General features: G+C 45.4%; 1 protein-coding gene and 1 non-coding gene across 2 annotated transcripts in view; one reads left to right on the top strand and one right to left on the bottom strand.

Annotated features, from left to right (window-relative positions):
• LOC147270577 (uncharacterized) overlaps positions 1-15,760 on the bottom strand; it is a 41,786-nt gene that overhangs the window by 25,051 nt on the left and 975 nt on the right. The window lies entirely within an intron of this gene.
• trnak-cuu (transfer RNA lysine (anticodon CUU)) lies at positions 15,464-15,536 on the top strand. The gene has a single exon. It is a non-coding gene; the product is annotated as a tRNA-Lys (tRNA).

Here is a 15,760-nt window from a genome sequence, read left to right as displayed (position 1 = left end):
TCATTAGCAGGGAATTAGCTCAAATGGTAGAGCGCTAGCTTAGCATGTGAGAGGTAGAGGGATCGATGCCCTCATTCTCCAGAATACTTTAACTTGTTCTGTTGATCAGAGGAGCTGCTGGGCGATGAATGCTGATGTTTGTCCACTGGTGTGATAAAGTGTCCCCTGTTACTGAGATGTGAATGAACACCTGCTCAGGTCAAAGCTGCAATGAAGTCAAGTCATCACCCTGTAAAGCACCAAATAACAAAAGTTACACTTTACAAGTAGAACAGGTCCAGTTCCACACTCCTTAAATGAATTTACACCCAACTATTCTTCATGAGCAAGCACATCCTAGCTTAGGCCCAACTTTTCTTGGCGCTCTCCCAGATGCTTGGGAGCTTCTGGGGGAGCGCTAGTTGGGCCTAAGCCAGGAGCTAAGCTAAGATGGTCTGCACCAGCTAGTGAGGGTTGGCTAGCTCTCGCAGCTTTTGGTGCAGAGCCGCTGCAGGTCCAATTCAACATCGCTAAGCCTCACCTCCAACACAACAAAAAACTACATTTAACACACTTATCAGTATCACTAAAGGAGGCAGAGGAGGAAGAAAACATGTGGCACTCTGAGCAGGAGAGAGGAGAACAAGAGGGAGAAGCCATCGTTAACTTAGAGTGCAAAATTTATAAGGCAGAAAGACTGTTGCTACCAGAATGATGGTCTTTTAAACTTGAGCCAAATAAAGCAAGTAGGTATTAATTTTTGGTGGGTAATTAGTCAACGAAATAAGGAATTAGCAGGGAGGATCACACTTTAGCGAGCACAATGAAGCAAGGCTCTACGTTCAGCAACACAGAAAAAGGAGTTGAGGTCACACACTTCCTGCAACCAAGGTCTAAAATCCAGGACAGACGAAGGGGAGGACAACAAAGACAAAGACACAAGAAACAGAGATAATAACCATCAACTCCATAACAACCATAACAAATATAACCATACAGAACATATATAACAAATATAAAAAGAAAAGTATGAAAAGATATGTCACCTCTGGTCAGATACCCTGATTTGCATTTGTGTCTGTCAGCATTTTCATTTTCATGTTAAAGCCTCCAGAATGAGGGGAGGGGTCAGGGGCAGTTTTCTGTGTCGTCTGCAAACTGAATTACAGGAAACCTGAACTTCCACTGTCAATGTATCCAACTGATGAATAATTGTTTGATTTATACATAGATAACTTGTAGTTATTGCCCACACACACACACACACACACACACACACACACACACACACACACACACACACACACACACACACACACACACACACACACACACACACATTTTGTGAAACAACTCAGGAGACATCAGGTGTTTTACTCAGAGGGATTCATTCATGATAAATGAGCATGGAGGAGACCCAGTAATCATCAACACAAGCGTCACATGAGCAGGTCACCACCCACTGTCACTGATTGGTTCTTGTAAGAGTCACTCCTAACGCCATCAGGAGGTCATTTTTTGTCTGCCCTGTCTTAACTGTTGGAGCACAACTACAGCCTGAACTCTGCCACTACCTTATCCCTCCCTAACATCCTCATACAGACCCACTATCTGGACTAGCCTGACCCCCCTGACCCTCATCAGTCACTCCTAGTGCCTCACACCGGAGGGAATAGGAGCATTGGTGAGCTCTGACTGTTGGGATGCACATCCATGTGATGGAAGAGCTGTTTTAAACAGGGAATCATTTGACCTCTTGACCTGTGTGGGCAGGTTAGGAGGCACGATTCCATCATGAACAATAATATTACTAAACAAATGGGTCTTTAGCTTCTTTCTGAAGGTGTCCACAGCGTCCTCATGTCCAGTGGGAGAGCGTTCCAGATTCTAGGAGCTGCAACCTGGAAGGTTCACTCTCCTTCAGTGAGGCTGAATCCCTGTGGTCAGGGAGGATAAGGGACCCCACAGGTATCACTAAAGTGCTTTAGACTGCAAAGCACTCAGCTAATCAAGCTGGGATCAACTGCTGTGGTGATCAAGGTATCATCATATATAACAAACAAAGAAAACAAAGTTGAGGAAAAGCACACAAAGAAAAAACTATGAACATGAACAGAGCATCTTCTACACCAGATGTCACACGGCTCAGTAGACCTCTGGTTTGACCCTTAGCAGGTCCAGTCTCCAGGGTGCCCCCATCATTCTGCTTTTCAGTTGCAGGACATGCAGCAGAATGCCGTCGCTCCTCTGCAGAAGAACATGTGAGAGCGTCTGCTTGCTCTTCTCTGGCTGGACGTAGGGGAGAGTCTGTTTGCTCTTCTCTGGCTGGACGTAGGGGAGAGTCTGCTTGCTCTTCTCTGGCTGGACGTAGGGGAGAGTCTGCTTGCTCTTCTCTGGCTGGACGTAGGGGAGAGTCTGTTTGCTCTTCCCTGGCTGGACGTAGGGGAGAGTCTGCTTGCTCTTCCCTGGCTGGACGTAGGGGAGAGTCTGCTTGCTCTCCTCTGGCTGGACGTAGGGGAGAGTCTGTTTGCTCTTCTCTGGCTGGACGTAGGGGAGAGTCTGTTTGCTCTTCCCTGGCTGGACGTAGGGGAGTGTCTGTTTGCTCTTCCCTGGCTGGACGTAGGGGAGTGTCTGTTTGCTCTTCTCTGGCTGGATGTAGGGGAGAGTCTGTTTGGTCTTCAGAAGTTCGCTGAACCTTCGCTTGAAGGCCATGATTTTCCTCTTTCAAACAGCTTTTTAAATCATGAAGATTTCCCAGGATTTCCCAATGAGCACTGCTCCTTTTCTTCTTTTGTGTTCTCACTGCACATAGAAGACTCTGAACTTCACCTTTCAGACTGCCAGTCTTTGTGGGGTCCTGGTCCTTCCTTGATTCAAGGTGGGCCAACTCAGCAGTGAAGGTCTCTGTCTCCTGAGATGCAGTAGAAACTCGTCTCCTCAAACATCCATTTTCTGCCTCTCTCTCCTCACTCTGGGACCTCAGCTGTTCAAGAGTCGTCTTCTTCTCAGTGAGTTCTTCTCTCATTTTGTTCTTCTCTGCCTGGATGGAGTTGAGCTCACACTTGAGGTCACACTTCTCCTTGTAAACTATCTTCACCTCATGCTGAAGACTGTGGACTTGTGTGTTCAGGTCTCTGATCTGAGTCTGGTTCTCCTCCCTCACAGATTCAAGGTTGCCCACCATGGCAGACATGTTCTCTACCAGCTGATATGCAATGATCTTCTCTTGTCCAAGACTAGAAACCTGTCCCCACAAATTCTGGTTTTCTGTCCATCTCTTGTCACACAGAGACTGAAGCTGATCAAGAGCACTTTTCTTCTCAGTCAGGTCTTCCTCAAGACATTTCATCTCCACCTGTTCACTCTCCCTCAGAGACTGAACGTGGGTCAGCTCTTTTCTGAGCTCATTGTTCTCTCCATCAACCCTCCTCCCCTCACACTGAAGACTGTGGACTGTTGCGATCAGATCTTCTATCTGAGTCTGGTTCTTGTCCTGGTCCATTTTGAGGTTGGCCACCACAGCAGTGAGGTTCTGGAGCTCCTGGATTGCTCTTTTATTCTCACTTTCAAGAGTAGAAACTTGTTCCCTCAAATTCTGGTTTTCTGCCTGTGTGTTGTCACACAGAGACTGAAGCTGCTCAAGGGGAGCTTTCTTCTCAGTCAGGTCCTCCTGCTCTGTCAGCCTTAGAGATGAAGGAGCAGGATCACATTGACCAGGATCATTCAGTGGATAAATACAGCTCCTACTGAGATCCACCAGATCTCTGAATGCTCCAACGATACAATCCAATGGAGTCATAGCCTTCTGTCCTGGGTTGATCTGAAGATCTTGAGCCAGACTAAATCACCTGGAACTGTGAAGTGTTTAAAGACCAAAACTGCCCCATAAATGTGGAGTCTGGGTTCTTTTCTATAATGTGATGGCAGTGACAGTCCTGCAGAGTGACATCACTGACATGACTGATGACTTCAGTCACATGACTGGATGACTTCAGTCACATGACTGGAGGACAGTGTAGATGCCAATGTAGAGGTTGGGGAAATAGTCTCTGAGAATCCAGCTTGAAGCCACGCCCTCCTTGTTCTTCAAAAACCCAAACAGCGACCATCAGTCTCCCTCAAATCCTGTACTTGGTTCAGTGTTGCTGTTCCATTTTGCAGCAGCAGGTGTCGCTGTGATACCAGGTTCAGTTCAAGAGTCCCAACGCCAGTTCATGTTGGTGACCTCAGTGGCAGGTAAAATGGTGCTTCAGTGGATCATGTGATCAACTCATGTGTGTCCTCACTGTTCCACAGGTCTGTCAAATGTTCTGCAAAATAGTTGGACCCAGCAGAGCTGCTAGATTAGGAGTTGATGGAGTCGTTGCAGATACCAGGGTCCAAAGTCCAGCTTGAACCTGGTTTGTGCAGTTCTTTGTCAAGCTAGCAGCCATTCTTTTCACTGCCAAGCTAAAGTGACTTCTGTCAACAAAGGTAAACACACAAAAGGATATTTCTACTGGCAGTTCAAGATTTTGATCAAACTCCTTTTTCAGAGCTGGAACCTTCCTCTTGTGTCAGCTTTCTGTTCCCATCTCTATGTTAACGGTCAGTTTTGATCCACGTCTTCAATCAGCTGTAAAATAAACTAAAACAATTTTCTATCCTCCAAGTTGTTTCCATCTCTTGTTTCCTTGTTAGGCTTCCTTATCCATGGAAATATTGGTTTGAATATTTAGTTGTGGGCCTCTGGACCTTTTTTTAGTCACTAAACCCTCAATTTCAGTTTAAAAAATGGTAAAATGAACCTCAAGAAAATCCTAGAAATGAACCAAAGGTTGTTGTGTTTCCTGATCGTTACTGAGGGTGTTAGAACACATCTCTGACATGGACTGGTTTGATTTAGTATTCATTTTAATATCATTCACTATTGGAACATCCATGGTGTTATGGGTCAGTTTAGACCCTCATAAATTTATTTCAAGAAAAAGGCAAAAAAGTCTTTTTTTCAGCAACAGAACTTTCATACAAACACAAAATGAAAAGCAGAACAAGCCAGAACCCAAAATATGGATTTGGAAGGTCAACAAACAACAACCAGTCAAGCAAATCAAACCAACAGAAACCACTGACTGGTTCAAAACCAGTAAAAAACAAAAACAGAGGAAAAGTCTCTGTGTGTAAGAACATGCATGTGTGTGTGTGTGTGTGTGTGTGTGTGTGTGTGTGTGTGTGTGTGTGTGTGTGTGTGTGTGTGTGTGTCAAAAACTGACCCACTTCTTTTGCCAACATGAGCCCACAGTGGTGGTGTCTCCAAAGAGGTGGAGCTCTGTCCTTCACCTGCTAGGTTCCAGCAGGCAGCTCAGGTCTAGTTCTCTTCTCTGTGCCACCATGATGAGTTTCCTCTGAGAAGTTCTTGTCCAAGGTCCCAGCTGGTAAAACCACTGTCACCAGTGATACTGGGACCCTGCAGTCCAGTGGTCTTATCAGGACCACACTGGACCTGCCGTCTTTGTTTGTTGTGTTGTTGTGCAGGTCGATGGGAGAACGAGGCTGATGAGAGTCCCTGAAGCTCCCATGACTGGGAGAGGAGCTGCTGGCAGTGTTGCTGACAGTGCACTTCTGACTTCAGGTTTGGCTCTGATTGTTGCTTTATCATCTTATTTTGATAACTGGTCCAGACAGACCCTCACTATTTGATCATTCAGTGAACAACATTTGTTGGTTTGATTTGGTTGAACTAGAGGTTCTTGACAAAGTCAGAAAGCCTTGATGCAGTCAACAAATTGATGTGGTTCTTTGCTGCATTTAAAACCTCCAACAAGTCACACAGGAGGAAGGTTAAATCATGTGACCATCATCATAACAGCTGTTGACCTTGTTTAACTAGTTGGTGGTGCTAAATATTGCCAGCTTGCTAACATTAACTAGCTAACATTGCTGGCTAGCGAATATTATTTTCTAACTTCAGGCCTAAATTTTGGATTGATTGTTAAAATTGCTCACCTCACCTTTGTAACACCACGTTTTGTCTTGATGATGTCATTGTCACTGCCTTTCTGATTCTAAAATATAAATGCATCCAAGAATAAAAATGTTAAACTGCCCCTCCATGGAAACATCATATTTAATATATTGCAATATTCTTTTCCAGTGTACTACACTATATTTTTGTTTTATCAGAGACTTTAATGTCTGTCTTTGATGTCTAAACTCTGACTCTCCTGTTATTGGTGCTGACTGAATTCTACCACCTGACAGACTGGGAAGGCTCATATTGGTGATATCATCATAAATATATGAAGGTCTTGTTTCAAAGTAACTTGTTATTTTGTTCTTGGTTGTCATGGTGACTCGTGGTATCGGGGCTCCTTTGATGATGTCATTTTGTCGTGGATGTGCACGTGTGACACTCAAGGTGAACACACTCACAGCTGATTGGACCAACTCAGATCAGCTGTTCTGAACCTGATACTCAGAGTTTCCATCTCAGTGTCAACTCAGGAGTGACTGAGGAGAAGAGTTTCAGAACAACCACAGTTGGGGGACTTCCATCCAGCAGCCATTTTCTATCCCTGTAAGGAGTTCAGGGATCTGGAGCTGCTGGGTTCAGGTGGATCCAGAACACAAGATGGAGGTCAGTCAGGACCCCAGAAGGAGACCAGCATCTGGAAGGTGGAGATGCTTTAATCTGACACCGTTTTGTCAACAGTTCTGAAATCAGAACAACAATAAACAGTAGTATTTCCACCTGCTGCTCCTGCATGTATTCAAGTGAACAGGAACACAGATTCATGCTCAACTTCTCCTGTGTGTTCATCCACAGCCACTAAACAACAACAACCAAACAAAGGGGGTTTGCTAGCATGGCTGCTGAGGTAGAGAGGCTCTGTTTAAATTGGGTCCTTTTACCATTTTTTCCCCGGCTTCTTCAAGCAGTGCTGTCGTCACTTCCTGTGACCATGGGAGGGAAGGGGTCCCCCTTCAGAATAAGTTTGAAATCATTGTTACTTCCTCTTCAACATGCCTTTAGCAGACCAACTCAGTGAATAGCTCAGTGAGGTAGTGTGGCTGAGTGGTCTAAGGTGCTGGATTTAGGCTTCAGTCTCTGAGGAGGTGTGGGTTCAAATCCCACCACTGCTGTCATGTCCCAGGTCTCTGGAGAGGTGTGTCAGGTCTCTCCCAGCCTCTCTGTGCTGGAGGTGTTGGCTGCTTTTATCACTCTGGGAAGAAAATGTCCTGAACTTGAAGTGTTCTCCTCATCTTGAACTCTCCAAAACAACAATGTGCAGTAACGCTGAGCTGCCTTCAAGCCAACAACATGGGCACAGTGTACCCAGAGCCACAGGCTCCTCCCAGTATATGCAGCACTGCCAGTGACCTCTGCTCCAGTGTAACGGAGACTCTCCAAACTGAAGCTGATCCAGGACCAGCTCAGGAGGAGCCATGGAGCAGACAGGCTCTCTGATTTAATGCTGCTGTCTATTGAGAGGAACATCCCAGTTGACTCCAACAAGGCTGCTGATGTCTTCAAACCCAGGACCAGAAGAAGAACCCTCATCTGAGTCCACAGACCTGAGCACCGCTGCTCTGACTACCAGGTTACCTCCTGGTTATCAGTGTGAAGTCATGGTGAGGTGGTCAGTTGTTCCTTGGGTTTTATTCCAGAGGCCTGGGAGTTAAACACAGAATTAAATCATTTTAATTCTTTACTTGAAGTTTCACTCTATTTCCTGGAAATGTTTGACAACTTCCTCCATGCTGGTGCCCCATCACACACAACAGGTGCACTTGTCCTCTTTTCACCTCTGACCCTCAAACATTCCACCAGTGAACGTCCAGAGACTGAAGCATCAACAGTTCAGCAACAATGAATTCTTCAAATCACCTCTGAAATAAGAGATGAATCTTTACCTGCTGAGGCTTCAGAGCCAAATTGTGAACCTTCAACTCTCACATTCCTGTTCTTGTCTCAGTCCTGCTCTCCTAAATCAAGACCTGTTCAATAAATGGTAGAGCAGAGAGGAGCAGAGGAAGAGAGCTGGGACCAGAACCAGAGGTTGATGGATCAAAACTGTCCTCTGCTCAAAGAAAGGAGCCAAATAAACCTGGTTGTTTTGAAATGTGGATCTGATAAAAAGAGGTGGAAATCAGAATTCAAACCATTGAGAGAGTTAATAACATTCTACTTTACCACTGAAGCAAAAGTAGACTTCAGAAGGTTTTAGTGATTCAACATAGCAGCTAAATTTCCATTTCTATGCTGATTGTCTGCAATGGTTGGTGGGGGTGGAGCCTATCACAGCTGACATCAGGTGAGGAGGGGGTTCACCCTTGATGGGTCGCCAGTCCATCCCAGGACCAACACACACAGACAGACAACCATTCACACTCACAGTCATTTAGAGTGTTCAGGTAACCACTACCCTCTTGATGTCTTTGGACTGTGGGAGGAAGCTGGAGTACCAGAGAGAACCCACACAGAGACAGGGAGAACCTGCAGGAGGGGTGGAGATCGATGAGTCCTGGAGACGTTCAATAATGTCCACAAATTTGGCACCTGGGAGTTCAACAGACCTGATGATTGAACCACCAATCACAAGGATTTCAGCCTCCATTGTAAACAGAGAGTTTAGATGAGAGAGAACCTGCTGTCAGCCTCACCAGTCAGGGCAGTGGCAGAGGCAGCAGAGTTGAATGAAGCAGGACCACCTGGCAGGTCTCAGCTGGAGGTGATGTGTCTTCTTGCATGAAAACATACAATGCAGGCTTTGGAACAGAAACCTCATCTGCACAATTAGAAAGGACCTGTTCCTGAACCACAGGCTCATCAGTCCTGCTAAGATCACGGGCGCTGCTGAGACACTGTTGGAGACACTGGCGCAAGCAGGGGTGGCACCAAGAGCGACTGATGACTATTGGAAAGTACACAGGTAGGTGACCACTGCTGGAACATTCATGCTGAACAAGCAGGATCTCAAACATTGGTATTCTACTTAGGTGGCGCTACAGAGTTGGATGTACTTTTTTGACTACTCTGACTTTGCCTACATGCAGGAATGCTGCCCAGGCCTGTGCACTGCTAATGGGACTGATGGGTGCCCTCAACCTTGCATGCCCCCCACGACTGTGCTACACTTCTGAAGTGTTTCAAAAACTTCTCTTGGATCTGGATGGACTTCAACTGTCCCCCAAAGTCCACGCATTAAAGGTGAAATTGTCTTGAATGAAGATTTGAAGTGACAAACTTCACAATGCCAAACCGATGAGGTCAGGTTTGAATGGACGATGTTGCAGTTGAACAAGATTTGAAAGCACTTTGATGAAGCGTTTCAGGAGTTCTTGTCACGCTCACTGACTGTTACACACTTACGCTCACACACTCTCACACACTCACTTTACAGATGTGCGGTACACACACGGTGAAGAGGTTTTTGCTAAGAACATTTTGTTTTGTTTTTTTAAGAACATTTTTTTTTGTTTTTTTAAGAACATTTTTTTTTGTTTTTTTAAGAACATTTTGGTTAGTTTTTTCCTGAACGTACTTGTAACACATTGATTCTTAAAAATAAATATGTATTTGTACTTTGACTACTCTAAATTGACCGTAGGTATGAATGTGAGTGTGAATAGTTGTTCGTTTCTCTATGTTGGCCCACCGATGGACTGGCGACCTGTTCAGGGTTCAGCCCGTTGACGCTGGGATAGGCTCCACCCCCCCGTGACCCTTAATGTGTAGGAATGAGCGGAAGACAATGGATTGATGGATGTATTTATTTGTACTGTATTTTCGTTGTGTGATCCTCTTCCTGAGCCTGTCTACCTGGACAGTGAGGACCAACAGGACATCCTTGGTGCCTTTCTGAAGGCAGTACTTCATAGAACACCAACACAACTGAGCTTGACGGATGAAGTGCAGTTCATCTTTGGTGTTCTAGTTCCTGAGTGAGGCCTCACCATGGATATATTTTACAGAGTTTGTCCTTGCAGGAGTCAGTGACTTAATAGAGTCTAACAAAGGGTTGAACCTGAATGAGACAGTCACCCTTCAACATGGGGCCATGGCAGAGTGAACCAAGAACACTACAATGGGGGTGAGAGTGGAGCCATGATGGACTCACAGTTCATCACCTCCACCATCATGTGGACCACCTGATCACCTCTCCCTCAACCTCTAAATAACAACAACATCCAACAACAGAGACTATAGACAATGACTCAAGAACACAGGACTCTGTGGTCTCAGCTTGAGATGCAGAGGGTCCACCAAGACCACCAGACACCTCAGCCCCCTAAAGACAGTCCACCCCCAGGATCCTGCCCCCCTCTGCTCCAACTCAGCCCTCCATTCATCACGTGACTTTCGCTACATCCAAATTGTCAAGTACCAACCTACGTCCTCCTGCTACGACCTACAGCTACAGCCTCCTGCTACAACCTAAACATGGCGGCACCACTCAGACACCCTAGAAGATTGGTGGTGAAGCACAACCTCTGCTGGCAGAGCACAGATACCGCAATTAGGTAGACAGCACCAACGAAAGCCCCACCTGCTGGCCTGACTGTGGTACTGCACTCCACTCTGAACGCACCCTTCACTCATTCTCTATTATTAAGCACGTTAACGCACCTGTACAGGTGTGTTCACATTATATACATATTATATATTTATTCTTGGCCGTTTTTGATGAACTTGGGCGGTACTCTGGTGCAGGGATGAGGTCATGGAGCTGATCTGGGAGCAGTCCTGATGTTAAATGCTGTGATGAAGGACAGTGTGGAGGAAAAATGAGTCAAATTTAAATTGTCAACAGTTTAACATTGTTGGCAGGACTCCAGCCTGAGCAGAGAGACCCCAATGGATTTCTATTCCATCGCCTTCACCACTCGGCCACAACGACCACATTCACACACATTTGTAGGAGACTGAAATTAGACAATGAAAGTTCATGTCGGCACAGTCAAATATTTTTTGTCCTGTCTCAAAGACAAACTATTTGTGTGTGTGTGTGTGTGTGTGTGTGTGTGTGTGTGTGTGTGTGTGTGTTGTGACTGAGCAGTGAAGAAGACGACCTTCTGACTCCATTTTCTTTGTTGCTCTTCTATCAGTTCCTCAGTTTCACTCATCAAGTGAAGCAGCTTTGACAGGTTTACTTCTCTGTGTGTTCACAACTTTGGTCTTTAAACTCCTGACAAACTCACCACGTCACACATTTGGTGAATTAAAGCAACAAATAATGACATCATGATGATTCAGGTTAGGGGAGCACGGCCTGGAGGCAGAGTGGCCGTCTAGCAGAGTTGCTGGTTCAGTTCTCACTTCAGCTGGTGACCATGTTGAAGTGTCCTTGAGCAAGACACTGAGCCCCTCATTGCCCCTGATGACCAGCATCCAAGACCAACAAGCTTCTGATTGGCTCTGATTCTCTGAGCCAAAGTCCAACACAGGAAACAGAAACTCTTGAGGTTGTCTCACATTTTTTAAAGAAACTCAGCACAGGACAGTGATAGGAGGCTTGTTTCCTTGATGTGGGCTTCACCTCCTTGACCTAAACTGGTCAGCATCAGCTGGTGTTCACTCTGATGATGTAGCGATGGTCTGGATTCTTCCCTCTGGAGCACCAAGCTGCTGGGAAGAAGCCTGATGATGTCAGAGTTGTGTTCAGTGGCTCCTGCTGGGTCCATTTCTGACAAATGGGCTCCAAAGAGTTCAGCTGTTTCAAAGGTCAGGGTTGCTGTTAGCAGATGAGGTGGCCGAGTGGTTAAGGCGATGGACTGCTAATCTATTGTGCTCTGCAGGCGTGGGTTCCAATCCCATCCGTATCGCAGGAGACTTTGGTTTCTACTCCTAGATTATGGAAAGACTCTGAACTGTGAGGCTTTCAACTGACACAGATACCAGTTGAGTCAACTTCCCTTTCACATCCTGACCAAAACAACTCTGACACCCAGAGCTCACATGTGTCAATCACCTCTGGAGAAGGTCCCGCCCCCTTAGAGCCATAAATCCTCCCATCAGTGAAGAAAACTGAAGACACCTCTTGGATGAGAGCTGAAGCGTCTTCTAGAAACCTGAAATAGTCCACTTGGAACGTTTAAATAATTCTACAATCCTACAGTTTCACTGAGCTTTTGTCCAAAGCCATGTTCATGTATCACATGTATATAAAATATATGTGACACTCTTTCATCTACTCATTGACCAAAAATACAGTCTAATTCCAGTAAATTTGTGCAGAAGAAAACGTTATTTGTGCTGCTTCTTTATTCATTTATTTAGTTTAGTTAGTATTTTTTAATGTGTTTTCTTTCAAGTCACATTTTGTCCATTAACTTCATAATCAGAGTCGCCATCTCATCACATGACTAAAGTCTGGGTTCTGTATTGGTGGTAAAATATCCTTCCATGCCCCTCACTAGTTTGCACACAGAAAAGCATATTTTACTGGTTTCAGACCTCTTAGCTTGTTCTCTCTCTTAAACCAGCTGAGGCAGCTTTCATTGTGTGATTTATTTGAAATATAAACATGGAACAGAACCATTGGAATCAGATGTCAGGACATTTGAAGGAATGTCAATCTCCTGTTGAAATGTTGCAGTGTGCAGCTGAGGCTCTCTGGCAGTGGCACCAGGAGCCACAATGGCAGAACCTGGACCCTCCTGGAGGAGAACCACAGGTGAGGGCCTTCTTGGCTCCAGATTGATGGAAATCAAGTGTCTGAGGCTGTTAGCAGCCATGAAGTTGATCTGGTTGGCACTGGTATTTGTTCTTGCTGCAGCTCAGGAGTGATTCAGGAGAAGAGTTTCAGAACAGCCCAGGTTGGGGACTGGAATTTTAAAATTTCCCCTGGAACCAAACAACATTGGGAGGTAAAACCTCCAATCCTAGCCACTCAGATGCAGCAACAGAAGAAGCTGTCATCCACCCTGACAGTCAGAGCATCAAGTCAAGAAAACATCACCATCTTGTAGTTCCAAACCTCCACCTGTCAGATTCAGCTACTTCTTATTGTGGGACTTTAAACTTGAACACCATGGAATTTGGACAAGGAGTTTTCCTTCCAGTCCAAACATCATCGTCCAGCCTCCAACCAGAGGTCCATCAGTTATCATGGAGCCACAGGTGGAGTCTGGATTCTTTTCTGGAATGAGACGGCAATGAGAGTCCTGCCAAGTGACATCACTGACATGAATGGATGACTTCAGTCACGTGACTGGAGGACACCCAGATAGCAAAGGTCCACTCATGTGTGTCCTCACTGCTCCACAGGTCTGTCAAATGTTCTGTAAAATAGTTGGACCCAGCAGAGCTGCTAGATTAGGAGTTGATGGAGTCGTTGCAGATACCAGGGTCCAAAGTCCAGCTTGAACCTGGTTTGTGCAGTTCTTTGTCAAGCTAGCAGCCGTTCTTTTCACTGCCAAACTAAAGTGACTTCTGTCAACAAAGGTCAACATACAAAAGGATATTTCTACTGGCAGTTCAAGATTTTGATCAAACTCCTTTTTTAGAGCTGGAACCTTCCTCTTGTGTCAGCTTTCTGTTCCCATCTCCATGGTAACGGTCAGTTTTGACCCACGTCTTCAATCAGCTGTCAAATAAACTAAAACAGTTTTCTATCCTCCAAGTTGTTTCCATCTCTTGGTGACCTTGTTAGGCTTCCTTATCCATGGAAATATTGGCTTGAATATTTAGTTGTGGGCCTCTGGACCTTTTTTTAGTCACTAAACCCTGGATTTATTTTTTCAGCAACAGAACTTTAATACAAACACAAAATGAAAAGCAGAACAAGCCAGAACCCAAAATATGGATTTGCAAGGTCAACAAACAACAACCAGTCAAGCAAACCAAACCAACAGAAACCAACTACAAATTGTTTGAGTCATGACAAAGTCCAGGACCCACTTTTCACCCTACAATGTAAACCAATGGGAGGCTGTCTCCTCAGACACACATAGCCTCAAACTGACGCTTCTCTCGTCTACACTGTAACTCTCTCCACTTCACAAATAACTTCACTACATTCCTGACAAAAATGCCTACTAAAATATGTTACATTCAACTTTTGACCACAATCTGGGGATTGATGAGCCTTTTTCAAACAACAAACTCTCCAAAAATCCTCTCTCCTCTCCACTCTGACAGAGAGCAGCGGGGGAGGGGCTCTGAGAAGCTCAGCTCTGATTCTCACTTGGTGTCACACTGAGGCTTCTACCTCCTAAACTACAAGTCCCACCGCTCTCATAAAATACATCCTTGGATTCAGGACGACTCCTGCTACTTGTCTGCAGTGGACAGAAGGAGGCTCAGGCCCTAACAACACTGCCTCCAGCTTTAATTAAGACCTCAGTTTTGTTCTCTGCCTCCATGACAGGTTAATGGACATCAACTGGTCCTGAGTCACCAGGAGACACGGCGATGTCCAGCTGAGTGACATCAGCAGGACTGTGGAGGTTTATACTGAGTCTCCTGACGACAAGTGGCAGTACAGAGATATTAAAGAGGGTCTGAGCTAAAACTGAACCTTGGGGAACTTCAACCTTTGATCTCAGAGTTCTATTTTTAATCTTAGAATTCTTTCTTTGATCTCTCCTTGATTTCTCAATGATTTCTTTGTGGACTCCAATTGTCTCTGATCTCTCAGTGAGACAAAGACAGAGCAGCTCCAACCTCAGCCTCCAGGAGGCCCTGATCCTCCAGTGGTCAGTCCTCTGTGTTGTGGCTGCAGCAACCCTGGTTTGAATCAGGGTCCCAGCAGCAACATTCCTACTGACTAGTGTTTGTTGTTCAACTGGACAGTTTGTCTGGTGAAGCTCTCTCAGACACTCCTTTCTTCATCCTCCCTTCAGGCTCAGCAGCATCAGAGTCAATGTGTCTGACTAGGATCAGAACCCTCAACCTGGAGGCTGTGGTGCAATGAGAACACATCTGACAACCAATCAGAGGAGGGTCTGTTTGACTCCTGAAAACTCCATGAAAGCCTGAGAGGAACTTGTTCTTCATCTCCAAATTCCCTCCCTGCACGTTGTCTCTGCAGAAATCATTCAAGTCCAAGTTGAACCTTAGACTAAAAGCTCCCAGTAGGTGATGCAGGCTTCACCTCACTCCTGGTTCTGGAACCTCACCAGTTCTTGCTCTCTCACCACTTGGATCTCATGTTCCTGACATCTCTGAGCTTGTTTCCTATCCACCTGTCTCATGTTGATGAGGTCATCCAGCCTGATGATCTCTATGGTTCTCCTTTGAGTGGTTCCCTCTGGGAGAGTTCTCTCTCTGTAACTTGTGTGTGTGTTTGCTCGTATCCTGTTTCTCCTTGACAGCACTTTAGTGTTTTTACCACTGGTGTCTCATCTGTGGTTCACCTTTTATTTGACTTCTTTGTCAAAGATGAAGGTGTTTGTGGTCATTCATCAATCATGTGATGGCTCATGTGACTGTGAGTCTGATGGAGAGCTTGTAGCGTCTCTCACTCTGATCAGTTCAGGCTATTGAAGCTACTCAGATGTTGCCTGACTAGCTCAGTCGGTAGAGCATGAGACTCTTAATCTCAGGGTCGTGGGTTCAAGCCACACGTTGGGCGTTCATCTTGAACATCCCTGCTTGTCCTCTCACTTTCTGCAGCTGTGGGGCTTTGATTGGAATTGTAAGAAAAATCACTGAATGAACAACACAAACACAGACTGTGTCTGAAGGTCCACACCTGCACCCGACTCAGAATGAAAAAACCAGTGTGGACTCAATTGTATCCACTGTCAATTCTGATTCTGGAGAAATTTCTTCATATGTATTGATGGGCGCGAGCCA

Source organism: Aulostomus chinensis, chromosome 1 (genome assembly GCF_037954235.1).
Source record: "Aulostomus chinensis isolate RoL2024-O1b breed Wild chromosome 1, RoL_Achi_v1.0, whole genome shotgun sequence".
Lineage (NCBI taxonomy): Eukaryota > Metazoa > Chordata > Actinopteri > Syngnathiformes > Aulostomidae > Aulostomus > Aulostomus chinensis.
The sequence above is the reverse complement of the archived record's forward strand: the minus strand, read 5'-3'. Positions and strand labels throughout refer to the sequence as shown.